General features: G+C 37.0%; 1 pseudogene; it reads left to right on the forward strand.

Annotated features, from left to right (window-relative positions):
- The first annotated feature begins 14,664 nt into the window (after positions 1-14,664).
- LOC132525239 (large ribosomal subunit protein uL22-like) lies at positions 14,665-15,218 on the forward strand (annotated as a pseudogene).
- Positions 15,219-15,745: the final 527 nt, after the last annotated feature.

Genomic DNA, 15,745 nt, shown 5'->3' on the forward strand with positions numbered 1-15,745 from the left:
TATTTCTATTTCTTATAATTTTTTATATTTTCAATTTTTCTTCAATTAAGCTTCTGTACACTCCAAAAAAATAAGCAAAATAAAAATAGTATTATTCTAGGTACGAAATGCCAATTCTAAGCACTGATACTTAGAAGCCCCTGAGACTTTGCAGAGATGACTGGGTCACTTGTGAGCCCACGGAGAGAGACTGGTGCTTCATCCTCATGAGGACAGGGTCAAAGGCACTGAGAAAGAAAGAGCCTTAGTGATAACATATATGGATATGGATACGGTGTCTAGTGATGAACCAGGAGAGTTTATTGAGCTCATGTGGGGCATTCCTTCTGAATTCAATCAGTTCCGAGAGAGCTGACAAAAATGGAGTTTGGGCATCTCTAAATGGGAAGACCTCTCATCAGATCATGATGAAATTACATAAACTTGACTTCACATGGAGGGCCTCTCTGGGATACAACCTTGTGTCTGTCTATGGCTTCTCTATTTTAGCTTACTACAGTTGCAATGTGGACATCTAAGTTGGGTTTTAAAGGATGAATAGGAATTCCCCTACTCAACAGAGAAGCAGTGGAGAGCAAGCATTTCAGGCAGAAAGCTGCATGTGCAAAGACAAGGGGGTGTATGACACTGGGGGAGCAGTAAGGATTTTCATGTGGCTGTGTAGGATATACAGTTTGGGGAATGGAATGGAAGTGACAAAAGATGAGGCTGAGTAGGTAGTTGGAAACAGGTGGGAGAGGATTTCCACTCAGGAGGTTGGATGTTAACCTCAAGGTGTTGGGGGCCTTGGACGTCTTTCAGCCAAAGAGTAACACTAGTAGTTGCTTCCAATATTGGTTATTCATACTCTGTCATCATGAATTTTTATGATATTTTCATCCCATGTTTAACTCTAATGTCCTTTTGTCTTCTTCACATGCACTCACTCTTTACTTTAGCCTCATCTTAAATGACATCTATCATATCATAGGCTTGATGTACTGGTTATATTTTCTATTACATTTAATATAGTGATATATCTGTTAAAATAAAAATAATTCACCCATGTACCACCTTAAATCATTTTTCATACACATATCACACTTGGGAAATTCTGTTATTGTTCATTCATTCAACAACGATTTTGAATATCTACTATATGACAAGAGATGAGAACAAAAGACAATGAAGACAATGCTTATGACCTCGAGCAATTATGATACAGTTAGATGAATGTATTGATCAAGGAACTATATTTTTTAAAGATCCATGTAGAAATACTGTACAAAATGGTTTATAGTAATAAAATTATAAATGGAAAGATTTGTCAGAAGGCTCTTGCAGTGACTTAGGTCAAAATATGAAGAAACTTTGATCAAAGAGACTGGCAGAAGAAAATGAAAGAGGAGACCCATGTGAAATATTTTATGCAGTAGAAGTCGATGGGTCCTGATGGCCAGTTTGTTTTGTTGTCTATCCAATGGGAGAGCAAGGGAGGAAGGCATCAAGGTTTCAAGAGTTTGGTTCACATGTTTTCTTCTTTATCTGATGCCCCACCTCCCGTAAGGGAGTTTGCCTGGCTCACTCTCCTCCTGACTTCGGAGGCCTGGAAAGCTAGCAGCTGCCTCCCAGACTGCCTTACAGTTATGGTTTCACTTGTGCCTTAGATTCCAACAGTAAAATGCACTCTTGGGAGACTAGAATTTGGAAATGAGTTAACTAGGGGGAACGCATGGCATCTGTGAATGACAGTGAAGCATCTGTTTTTTTGGTTTTTTTTTCTGGAGTAGATCTAGAAGCCACAGCCTGGTTTTGGAGCCAACACTTCTGGCCAAGGCTCATGACTCACAAATCACTGCGCTGTGGGTGTGCTCCTAGGGCTGGCAGTTGGCCCAGAAGTTTCCTGATACCGCTTCTTGCCAAATGATGAAGCAGAAATGGAAGCTCTCTCAGTGGATCAGTTAGGCATTGGCACTCTAGAATCATCTCTGGAGATCTAGCCTAGAGCCTGCTCCTTGAGACCTTCCAGGGACTTTGCAAACACCTAATTCCTTGTATTAAATCTCTCTTTTCTTAAAATAGTTTTTTTTCCTACACCTGCTCCCTGACTGATATCACCAGTCAAACCCACATTTAGTCAAAGACTGTCTTACACAACCCAATAAATATGTGTGTGTGCTCACGTGTGCATGCATGTGTGTGCATTCACATGTGTTTGTGTGCATGCGAATCCTTTATACTCAATCAGACTGTAAGGTCTTAGGGACTTGCCTGTCTTAATCTTCCCCTGCATCACATATACAATGCTCCATATGTAGCAACCATCATTAATTAAGTTTATTTTGAAGAAAGTACTACTTGTCTTCTCAACTCTGATTTCAAGAATAAATCAGGATCACACAGGAGAGAATAAAAAATGTACTGTTGACTCAGAGGAAAAAAGACCCAGGTCCACTGGCTGGAAAATGATGCTCATTTCTGTGGAAGTAATATTAGTCACAGAGGAAGAGTAGCCTCTGCTGTTTAAGCATCATGGTGACATTAGATTTCACCGTAGTGGAGATGGAGAAGGACATGTGACAGATTTTAGGGTTCTGTGGGGTCTGCTACTCATGTCTTGTTGATGGGGGCAGGGGCCTTCTGTGATTTACCAATACTTCAGAGGGCTGATGCCTCAGCATGGGGGGAGCTTCTCTCCTGAGCCTGTAACTGCTTAGGGTAGTGGCTCTGGACTCTGGTTGCCTATTGGAATTCCCTGCTGGTTAATGACCTGCTTGGCCCTCAGAGATTCTGATTTATTTCATTGGAGAGGGGTCTAGGAATCACTATTTTTTAAAAGGCCCAATAAGTCTAATGCAGCAGACTTGGGAAGACTAACCTTGTGTCCAAATGTTTGGCCATGCAGGCAGCCATGGTGTTTTCTCCTAATTTCTTACCTCTCTACTGTATTTATTGTTAGGTCTGCTTTTTCATTTGTGGCATTTTGCATTTATGCCTTCTCTCCCTCATTTTTTTCCTTGTCAGAAAAGTTTTCAATTTATTATTTTCAGTTTTGTTTATCCTATAATTTAGCTGCACCCCAGAAGTTTTGACATGTAGTTTATTTAGCAACATTTAGTGCTAAATATTTTCTAATTCTTATTATGATTTATTTTATGACCCATGAGTTGTTTTTTTTTTAATGTGTGTTTGTTTAATGTCTGTTCTTGTGGGGGATTTGGGTTCTCTTTTGTAAACTGATTTATAACCTCATTGAAGTCAGAGTACATGGTATATATGACACTGACTTCTCGGAATATGCTTTGAGATGTTTTGTGGACCAGTAGATGCTCAACCTTTCAAAATATTTCATGTGTACCTGAAGGAATATATTTTTTACTATAATGGTTTCTTAAAGGGTTGTCCCTGGACCAGTAGCATCAGCATTACCTGGAGGTTGTTAAAAATGCAAATGCTCAGGCCCCACCCCAGAATCTCTAGGGATAGAGACCAGTACCCTGTTTTAACAAACTCTTCGGGCGATTTTGATATCATTCAAATTTATAAACCACTGCTCTGATAGCTGAATTTAGGGTTCTGCATAAGAATTAGATATAGATCCTTAGTTGTGTTGTTAAAGCCTTAGAATTTTTGGCTGCTTTATCTATCAGTCCCTGAGAGAGGTGAATTAACACTTCTCATTGCATTTGTGGACTTAACAATTTATCTTCAAATATCTTTCAATTGTGCCATGATTTATTTTGAAGTTACATTATTAAGAGTATGAGTTTAAAATATTTACATTTTACTGATTTTTTTTCTCTTATCATTATACAGTTACTCTCTTTCTAATATTGGTTTTTGTATTAAGGTTTATTTTGTCTGTTAGTAATACAACTATAATAATTTCATTTGACAATTGTCTAATATATTTTTCTTTTCCTTTTTTTTTTTCAACTTTTACGTTTTGCATTTTAGTTGCATTTCTTATAAAGAGCATATAACAATTTTGCTGTGTTCTTTAAATCTGATAACTACCATCTTTCATAGGAGAATAAATTTGTTTACCTCATTATAATTGTTGACATATTTTAATTTATTTTTACTCTATCATGTTGTCATTTTTATTTACCGGTATCTTTATTGTTTAGTTTTTCATTCTTGTTTTCTAATAATATCATCAAGTTTTCTTTACTTCCTTTGGTTTATAAGTTATCCATTCTATTTTGATTTTTAGTAGTTACCTATAAATTTTTAATATGCATACTTAGTTTAAAAGTTTAAAATTAAGCAATATATCTGAAGAATACATATTATTTTCATGTGCATGTAAAATGTTCACCAAGATAGGAGAGACCTTCAAGATGGTGGAGGAGTAAGAAGTGGAGATCACCTTCCTCCCCACAAATACAACAGAAATACATCTATACGTGGAACAACTCCTACAGAACACCTACTGAACACTGGCAGAAGACCTCAAATTTCCCGAAAGACAAGAAACTCCCCACGTACGTAGGTAGGGCAAAAGAAAAAAGAAAAAATAGAGACAAAAGAATAGAGATGGGACCTGGACCTTGGGGAGGGAGCTGTGAAGGAGGAAAAGTTTCCACTCACTAGGAAGACCCTTCACTGTCGGAGACAGGGCGAGGGTTGGGGGAAAGCTTCGGAGCCACAGAGGAGAACACGGCAACAGGGGTGCAGAGGGCAAAGCAGAGAGATTCCTGCACAAAGGATCACTGCTGACCAGCACTCACCAGCCTGAGACGCTTGTCTGCTCACCTGCCGGGATGGGTTGGGGCTGGGAGCTGAGGCTCAGGCTTTGGAGTTCAGATCCCAGGGAGAGGACTGGGGTTGGTGGTGTAAACACAGCCTCAAAGGGGCCAGTGCATCACAGCTAGCTGCGAGGGAGTCCAGGGAAAAGCCTGTAGCTGCCTAAGAGGCAAGAGACCACTGTTTCGGGGTGCACAGAAGTGGGGATTCAGAGCACCGCCTAAACGAGCTCCAGAGACGGGTGCAAGCTGTGGCTATGAGCACAGACACCAGAGATGAGCATGAGATGCTAAGGCTGCTGCTGCCGCCACCAAGAAGCCTGTGTGCAGGCACAGGTCACTCTCCACACCTCCCCTCCCAGGAGCCTGTGCAGCCCGCCACTGCCAGGGTCCTCTGATCCAGGGACAACTTCTGTGGGAGAACACACGGCACACCTCAGGCTGTTGCAACATCACGCCAGCCTCTGCCACCACAGGCTCACCCCTCATTCCGTACCCCTCCCTCCCCCTGGCCTGAGTGAACCAGAGCCCCCTAATCAGCTGCTACTTTAATCCCATCCTGTCTGGGACGCCGTCAGGTGACCTACATGCAGAGGCAGGGCCAAATCCATAGCTGAACCCCAGAAGCTGTGCAAACAAAGAAGGGAAATTTCTCCCAGCAGCCTCAGGAGCAGTAGATTAAAGCTCCACAATCAATTTGATGTACCCTGCATCTGTGGAATACCTGAATAGAAAACGAATCATCCCAAAATTGAGGCAGTAGACTTTGGGAGCAAATGTAGACTTGGGGTTTGCTCTCTGCATCTAATTTGTTTCTGTTTTTATGTTTATCTTAGTTTATAATTTAGAGCTTATTATCGTTGGTAGATTTGTTTATTGGTTTGGTTGCTCTCTTCCTTTTTTTAAAAAAAACATGTATATAATTTTTCTTTTCCTTTTCCTCTTTTTGTGAGTGTGTATGTGTATGCTTCTTTGTGTGATTTTGTCTGTATAGCTTTGCTTTCACCATTTGTCCTAGGGTTCTCTCTGTCTGCTTTTTTTTTACTTTAGTTTTTAGTGCGTGTTATCATTGGTGGATTTGTTTTTTGGTTTGGTTGCTCTCTTCTTTCTTTCCTTCTTTTTCTTCAACCTTATCACTTTTTTAATTTTTTATACTATTTTTTTTATTTTTTATTTTAATGACTTTATTTTATCTCTCTCTCTCTCTCTCTCTCTCTCTCTCTCTCTCTCTCTCTCTCTCTCTTTCTTTTTCTAAGGCATGAGGCTAACACGGTCTTGGTGCTTTGGCCGGCTGTCAGGCCACAGCCTCTAAGGTGGAAGAGCCAAGTTCAGGACATTGGTCCACCAGAGACCTCAGGGCTCCACATAATATCAAATGGCAAAAGCTCTCTCAGAGATCTCCATCTCAATGCAAAGACCCAGCTGCAATCAACGACCAGCAAGCTACAGTGCTGGTTGCCAAACAACTACCAAGACAGGAACACAACCCCACCCATTAGCAGAGAGGATTCCTAAAATCATAATAAGTTCACAGACACCCCAAAACATACCACTGGACACAGTCCTGACCACCAGAAGGACAAGATCCAGCCTCATCCACCAGAAAACAGGCACCAATCCCCTCCATCAGGGAGCCCACACAACCCACTGAACCGACCTGAGCCACTGGGGGCAGACACCAAAAACAACGGGAGCTACGAACCTGCAGTCTGAGAAGAGGAGAACCCAAAAACAGTAAGTTAAGAAAAATGAGAAGACAGAGAAATACAAAGCAGATGAAGGAGCAAGGTAAAAACTCACCAGACCAAATAAACGAAGAAGAAAAGGGCAGTCAACCAGAAAAATAATTCAGAGTAATGATAGTAAAGATGATCCAAAATCTTGCAAATAGAATGGAGAAAATACAAGAAACATACAACAAGGACCTAGAAGAACTAAATAGCAAACAAACAATGATGAACAACACAACATATGAAATTAAAAATTCTCTAGAAGGAATCAATAGCAGAATAACTGAGGCAGAAGAATGAATAACTGACCTGGAAGATAAAACAGTGGAAATAACTACTGCAGAGCAGAATAAAGAAAAAAGAATGAAAAGAATTGAGGACACTCTCAGAGACAACTGGGACTACATTAAATGCACCAACATTCGAATTTTAGGGGTCTCAGAAGAAGAAGAGAAAAAAAATGGATTGAGAACATATTTGAAGACATTATAGTTGAAAGTTTCCCTAATATGGGAAAGGAAATAATCAATTCCAGGAAAAGCAAAGAGCCCCATACTGGATAAATCCAAGGAGAAACATGCAAAGACACATATTAATCAAACTATCAAAAATTAAATACAAAGAAAAAATATTAAAAGCAGCAAGGGAAAAGCAACAAATAACATACAAGGGAATCCCCATAAGGTTAACAGCTGATCTTTTCAGCAGAAACTCTGCAAGCCTAAAAGGAGTGCCAGGACATATTTAAAGTGGTTAAAGGGAAAAACCTACAACCAAAATTACTCTACCCAGCAAGGATCTCACTCAGATTCGATGGAGAAATTAAGACCTTTACAGACAAGCAAAAGCGAAGAGAATTCAGGACCACCAAATCAGCATTACAACAAATGCTAAAGGAACTTCCCTAGGCAGGACACACAAGACAAGGAAAAGACCTACAATAAGAAACCCAAAACACTTAAGAAAATGGCCAAAGCAATCTTGAGAAAGCAAAATGGAACTGGAGAAATCAGGCTCCCAGATTTCAGACTATACTACAAAGCTACAGTAATCAAGACAGTATGGTACTGGCACAAAAACAGAAATATAGATCAGTGGAACAGAATAGAAAGCCCAGAGGTAAACCCATGCACATATCGTCCCCTTATCTTTGATAAAGGAGGCAAGAATATATAATGAATAAAAGACAGCCTCTTCAATAAGTGGTGCTGCGAAAACTGGACAGCTACATGTAAAAGAATGAAATTAGAACACTCCCTAACACCATATAACAAAACTGAAATCAAAATGGATTAAAGAGCTAAATATAAGGCCAGACACTATAAAAGTCTTAGACGAAAACATAGGCAGAACACTCTATGACATAAATCACAGGATCCTTTTTGACCCACCTTTAGAGAAATGGAAATCAAAACAAATATAAATAAATGGGACCTAATGAAACTTAAAAGCTTTTGCACAGCAAAGGAAACCATAAACAAGACAAAAAGACAGCCCTCAGAATGGGAGAAAATATTTGCAAACAAAGCAACTGACAAAGGATTAATCTCCAAAATTTACAAGCAGCTGATGCAGCTTAATATCAAAAAAAACAAACAGCCCAATCCAAAAATGGGCAGAAGATCTAAATAGACATTACTCCAAAGAAGATATACAGATTGCCAACAAACACATGAAAGGATGCTCAACATCATTAAACATTAGAGAAATGCAAATCAAAACTACAATGAGATATCACCTCACACCAGTCAGAATGGCCTTCATCATAAAATCTACAACCAATAAATGCTGGCGAGGGTGTGGAGAAAAGGGAACCCTCTTGCACTGTTGGTGGGAATGTAAATTGATACAGCCACTATGGAGAACAGCATGGAGGTTCCTTAAAAAACTAATAATAGAACTACCATATGACCCAGCAATCCCACTATTGCGCATATACCCTGAGAAAACCATAATTCAAAAAGAGTCATGTACCACAATGTTCATTGCAGCTCTATTTACAATAGCCAGGACATGGAAGCAACCTAAGTGTCCTTCGACAGATGACTGGAAAAAGAAGATGTGGCACATAAACACAATGGAATATTACTCAGCCATAGAAAGAAACGAAAGTGAGTTATTTGTATTGAGGTGGCTGGACCTAGGGTCTGTCATATAGAGTGAAGTAAGTCAGAAAGAGAAAGACAAACACTGTCTGGTAACACATATATATGGAATCTAAAAAAAAAAAAAGGTTCTGAAGAACCTACAGGCTGGACAGTAATAAAGACGCAGATGTAGAGAATGGACTTGAGGACACGGGGAGGGGGAAGGGTAAGCTGGGATGAAGTGAGAGAGTGGCATGGACATATATACACTACCAAATGTAAAATAGATAGCTAGTGGGAAGCAGCCACATAGCACAAGGGGATCAGCTTGGTGCTTTATGTCTACCTAGAGCAGTAGGATAAGGAAGGTGGGAGGGAGACGCAAGAGGGAGGGGGTATGGGGATATATGTATACATATAGCTGATTCACTTTGTTATAAAGCAGAAACTAACACACCATTGTGAAGGAATTATACTGCAATAAAGATGTTAAAAAAAGAAAAAGTTCACCAAGATAGATCCTATGTTTTCATCAAAAGATTGAAATCTTATAGAGTATATTTTCTGACTCAAGTGTTTTAATCAGAAAACCATAGCAGTAAGATATGCTTTTAAAATCCCCCAATAGTTGCAATTTAAACACGTTTCTAAATAATATACAAATTAAATAAGAAATTAATAGGGAATCAAAAATTATTTTGCATTGAATGATGATAAAAGAAATACAGGAGGCAACCAGAGCAGTCATAGAGATAAATGTATGCATTTAAAATGCCTATATTAGAAAAGAAGATGATTCAAATTCAATGAACTAAATCTTTGAATTAAGAAGTAAGGAACAAAAAACAAGGAAGTTAAATCTGATGATTAAAAAAGTACAGATGCAAACAGAAATCAATGATAGAAAAAAAATGCGACTATTACCAAAACCCAAATTTGTTTCTTAAAAATTGTTATTAATATTAACAAATTCCTTAAAAAATTAATGACAAAATACAAATTAACAATACCAGAAATTCAAGAGTAGATATTATTGAAGATAAGATAGACTTTAAAGGGTAATAAGAGAATAATGTAAACATCTTCATGTAAATACATTCAACAATAGAAGAAAATGACTACTTTTTTGGAAAGCACAAATTACCAAAACTGCCACAAGAACTAAAAATAGGAAAAGTGAACAGCCTATATCTATTAAAGAAGTTTATAGTCACAACTTACACAAAGCTAGACCCAGATGGTTTCACTGGTGAATTCTATCAAAACCTTAAAAAAAAAATAGCAATCTAACCAAACTCATTCAGAAAATAAAAGAGGAGCGAGTGTTTCCCCAGTGAATTTGTGAGGTCAACATAAATGCAATAACATTGCAAGGATATTACAAGAAAAGAAAATTAGAGGCCAATAAATCTTACAAACACTGGTGCAAAAATGCTGTCTAAAACATCAGTAAATTTAATCCAGCAATATATAAAAATATGTACAAAGTTGGGTGTATCCTAGAAATGTGGGGTTGATTCATCAATGATAAATAAATCAATGTAATTTACCATAGTTAACAGAAAAAGGAAGAAAATTATATAGTCATCTCAATAGATACTGAAGAGCATTTTTACAAAATTTAATAGGCATTCATGATAAAACAAAACAAAACAAAAGAAAAATCGTCAGAAAACTACAATGCAGGAAACTTCCTCAATCTACTTAAAAGCATCTACAAAAACATCATAGTAAATGGTAATATTTTAAAAACTTTTTCCCCAAGTTTGGGAATAAGGTGATGATGTCTGCTCTCCTTACTTCTATTACACATTGTAGTGGAGGTCTTAGCCAAAGCAAAAGGACAAGAAAAAAAATGATATAAAAATTGAATTGGGAGAGTAAAACTCATTTAGTTTGTTTATAGCTGATATAATTGCTCTCAAAAGTGCTTCTTAAAGTATTGTCCAACGATTCCTGGCAGGTCCCTGAGTCTCTTTTAGGGAGTCCATGAGGTAAAAGACATTTTCAAAGTAATACTAAGATGTTACTTGTTTTTTTTATCCACATTGCCTCATGAGTGTACAGTGTAGTTCTCCAGAGGCATGATGTGTGATATTGTAACAGATAGAATGTAGAAACAGATACAAGAATCCATCCAGGGGGTTTCCCTGGTGGCACAGTAGTTAAGACTCCACCTGCCAACGCAGAGGACATGAGTCCAAGCCCTGGTCTGGGAAGACCCCATATGCCACAGAGCAACTAAGCCCATGCACCACAACTACTGAGCCTGCGCTCTAGAGCCCACAAGCCACAACTACCTAGCTGCGTGCCACAACTACTGAAGCCTGCGCACCTAGAGCCTGTGCTCCATGACAAGAGAAGCCACCGCGATGAGAAGCCTGCACACTGCAATGAAGAGTAGTCCCTGCTCGCCGCAACTACAGAAAGCCCGGGCAGAGCAACGAAGACCCAACACAGCCAAAAATAAATAAATTAATAAATTAAAAAAAAGGAATCCATCCATCTGCTATTAAGCTAGACATTGAAGAAATTTACAAAAATATGAAACAATTCTACTATTTTATTTGTTTTGGAAAGCAGAGTTTTTTAAAAATAAAAATGTGTTATTTATATTTATGTACAATGGGTTTACTGCTATTTTAAATGGATGCACACATATTTAAATAATTTTTGATTATATTTCTAAATGGGTAGGTATACAATTAATCTAACCCATATTAAAAAGCTCTTTAGGTTTCCCAAAAATTGGTAAGAGTCTAAAATACTCTTGAGATTTAAAAAAGTTTTGAAGATTGCTGGTTTACATGGAAGACCTAAAAACTCTACAAAAAGTGCTGAAATCAGTAAGTAAATTCAGCTAAGTTACAGATAAAATGGCAATATACAAAAATAAATTGCATTTCTACAGGCTAGTAATAAAAAACACTGATTTTAAAAATTGTATTTAAAATAACACACAAAATATAAAATACTTAGGAATATGTAAATAAAAGATGTGTAAGACTTTGTCACTAATACCTACAAAGATTCCTGAAAAAAACTTTTTAAATATCGAAATACTTGGAGAGATATACCATATTCATGGATTGGTACACTCAATATTGTTAAGATGTCAGTTCTTTTCAAATTGATGTATAGTCACTAAAAAGAAAATCAAAATTAGAAGAATTACTTTACCTGATTTCATCACTTGTTATAAAGCAAAACAGTATGACAGTGGTGGAAGTTTAGAAAATTAGATCAATGGAACAGAGTAGAGAGCTCAGAAACAGACTCACACATATACATTCAATTGATTTTAATAGGCAATTCAATGGGAAAATAATGTCCCTTTCCTCAAATTGTGCTAAATAACTAGATATCCATATCCAAGGAAATAACAGACTTGGATCCCTACCTCATACCATACTCAATATTAATTCAAAGTGAATCATAGATCTTAAAATCATAAAAACTAAAATTATAAAACTTCTAAAGAAAATTTAGGAGAAATCTTAGCAATCACAGATGTAGGCAGATAGGACACAAAAATAATAAAGAAAAAATAAATTGGACTTTATTAAAATTATAAACTTCTACTTTTCAAAAGACATCATTAAAAATAACTCAAGCTACTGACCAGGATAAAAAAAAGTCATAATAATAATTGACAAGAACTTGTCTCTAGAATATATAAAAAATACTTTTAAAAATCAATAATTAGAAGACAATCAATCAAATAAATATACAGGTACTTCACAGAAGTTATGATGACTAATAAACACATGAAAAGATTCTGGACTTTAGCTGCCAGGGAAATGCAACTTCATGCAAACTATGACTAGTTAATAAGGATGTGGAAAACTGGAGGTCTCCAATTGCTGGTGGGAGACTAAATTTTCCAATCATTTTATAAAATAATTTGCCAGTTTCTTTTACAGTTAAGCAAACACCTATTCTATGACCCAGAAAGTTCTCTCCTAGACATTACTCAAGAGAAATGCACATATACGTCCACAAAAAAAGACGTGTACAAATATTCACAGAAACTTTATTCATAATAACTAAAACTGGAAACAATCCAAATGTTCATTAACAAATGAATGAATAAATATTTTTTTGTTTGGTAAATTCTAGTATGGAACACTAGTAGGCAATAGAAATTAACCAACTGGTGATACACGTAACAACATGGATGAATTTCATAGACATTACATTAAGCAAAGAAAGTCAGACACAAAAGAGTACTTACTGTATTATTTCATTTATATGAAGTGCATAACAGGCTAAACAAACTCTCTTATGATGATAGAAATTGGACCAGCAGTTGCCTTTGATGGAAGGTCAGGACTAGGGCTAGGCTAGTGAAGAGCCTATCGCACATGATTTAAGAAAGCACTCACTTGCAGAATTGTGAGCAAATGCTTCCTTAAATTTTGCATCCTAGTTGCCTTACTCAACTCATTATATTCCAGTCCTGCTTTGGGGTAGGGTGGGATATTAACTGCAGGGGCCCTAGGGGAATATTCTGGGATGATGGAAATGTTCTACATATTTGTAGTGGTGGTGGTTACACATGTATAGCTATATCAAAACTCATCAGATGGTACATCTAAAACCTGTGTGTTTTTCTCACATATAAATTTTAAAAGTTAATTTTTAAAAAGAAACATTACCAAGACCATTTTGAAAATAAGAATAAGTAAGGTATCTCAGTTTACCAGATATTAAAATTAAAACAAAGTTAAAATAGACTAATTGATGAATGGAATAAATCAGGGAGTCCAAAGACTAGCACATACATATATGGAAATCTAGTATTTGACAAAGGTGTCATTTTAAGTAATGAAGAAAGAATAGATAATAGTCTTAATTAATGGGTGTAGAACATTGGTTATCTAGACAAAAAATAAATTAAGTTAAATCCCTATCTCATACTATACACAAAAATAAATACCAGATTTATTAAAACTCCAAAATTTAGAAGTCAAACTTTAAATTATTAGAAAAAAAGAACATATTTGATCAGAAGTGACAAAAATTTCTTTAAAAAGACAGCAAAAGTACCAAGTCATAAAGAAAAAAATGATAAATTTAACTACATTAAAAATTGAAAATGTCCATTTAATAAGATACCCTATAAACAAAGCAGAAATACAAGTCATAAAATGGGGAGAGTTACTTGCAGTGACTAATAACCAGCCAACGTTCAAGATCCAGAATAAAGAATTCCCACAAAGCAATAATAAAAAGATAAAAAATGGGACAAAGAGTATAGGACAATTTAAATATCATCAGTAAGCATAAGAAAAGCTTAATTTCAAGCTCAGTGAAATTAAAACAAAAATGAGAATTTTTTTAATCTGTCAAATTGGAAAACTTAAAATATTCTGATAATATTAAGTGTTTCAACAAGGACTTGTTGAAAAAAGCATTTGCTATTCACTGCTAATACAGTTTGTACAGCCACTCTGGAGAAGTTTTGACTGTTTTTTTTTTTTTTTTGTGGTACGCGGGCCTCTCACTGCTGTGGCCTCTCCCGTTGTGGAGCACAGGCTCCGGACGCACAGCCTCAGTGGCCATGGCTCACAGGCCTAGCCACTCCACAGCATGTGGGATCCTCCCGGACCGGGGCACGAACCCGTGTCCTCTGCATCGGCAGGCGGACTCTCAACCACTGTGCCACCAGGGAAGCCCTGACTGTTTCTATTAAAACTAAAACTGTGCATACCCCTTGACCCAGCAATTCTAGGACTAGTTATTTACCTAGAAAAATAATCATACATATAAGCACTGAGACCATTACATGAATGTTCACAATATCATTATTTGATAATTGGAAAAGTCAGAAACAATCTACATGTGCATCAAAAAAAGGAATGAAGGAAAAACTGGGGGTACATAACTTCCATGCAGCAATTAAAATAAACATGTAGGTTTATGTGAATTAACATGGAAAGACCTTAAAAAAACACTGTGGAGTGAAGAAAACAAGTTGCATACTGCTATAAACATTGTGATTATATTTATATAAATCTTAAAAGCACACAGAAAATACTACTATAGAAATCTATGGATATGCACAAAAATGCACAAGTACATATTTTAAAAGGCTGGGAACTTTTCTGGTAAGCGGCCTGAGGTGACCTCTAAAAATGGTTCGCTATTCACTTGATCCAAAAAACCCCACAAAATCATGCAAGTCAAGAGGTTCAAATCTTCGCGTTCACTTTAAGAACACTGGTGAAGCTGCCCAGGCCATTAAGGGTATGCATATCTGAAAAGCCACCAAGTATCTGAAGGATGTCTCTTTAAAGAAGCAATGTGTGCCATTCCATGGTTACAATGGTGGAGTTGGTAGGTGTGCCCAGGCCAAACAGTGGGCCTGGACACACGGTCGGTGGCCCAAAAAGAGTGCTGAATTTTTACCGCACATGCTCAAGAATGCAGAGAGTAATGCTGAACTTAAGGGCTTAGATGCAGATTCTCTGGTCACTGAGCACATCCATGTGAACAAAGCCCCCAAGATGCGGCGCAGGACTTACAGAGCTCATGGTCGACTCAACCCATACATGAGCTCTCCCTGCCACGTCGAACTGATCCTTACTGAAAAAGAACAGATTGTTCCTAAACCAGAAGAGAAGGTTGCCTAGAAGAAACTGAAGAAACAAAAATTTATGGCCTGGGAATAAATGCCACAAAAAATAAATGCAAAGAAAAGAAAAGGAAAAAGTCTGGGAAGAAAATATACAAAGCGTAATAGTGAGCCCATATATAGAGAGGGAGTGAAGGTCAGACTGAAGATGGAAATCAAAGGGGTCTAGAAGTAAAAAGTATGTGAAAATGTTAACACTTTCAATTGTTGATAGTGGGAAAATGAGGGATTTTAAAATTTTTGTATTTTATAGTATTTTGACATTAAAATTTCTTTTTAACACCTAAAATAATAAGAGGTCTGAGTTCATAGCACATCTCTGCCATTAACTTAAACAAGTAACTTCCTCCCTCTTCATATTTCCTTATTGGTTCACTCAAATATGTCTTGAATGATGGAATGACCTTTAATCTCCACCCTAAACCAAATATTTCTCCAGTTCTATGTTCCTGAGGGAAATTCTTCATTTTTCCTTAGCTAATAAGGAAAGCCTCCTGATTAACCCAGGGATTAAGGTCATCTTTCGGTGACAAAGGTAGAAGGTTCTTTATTTACACCATTCTC

This window comes from Lagenorhynchus albirostris, chromosome 9 (assembly GCF_949774975.1).
Source record: "Lagenorhynchus albirostris chromosome 9, mLagAlb1.1, whole genome shotgun sequence".
NCBI classification, from domain to species: Eukaryota; Metazoa; Chordata; class Mammalia; order Artiodactyla; family Delphinidae; genus Lagenorhynchus; species Lagenorhynchus albirostris.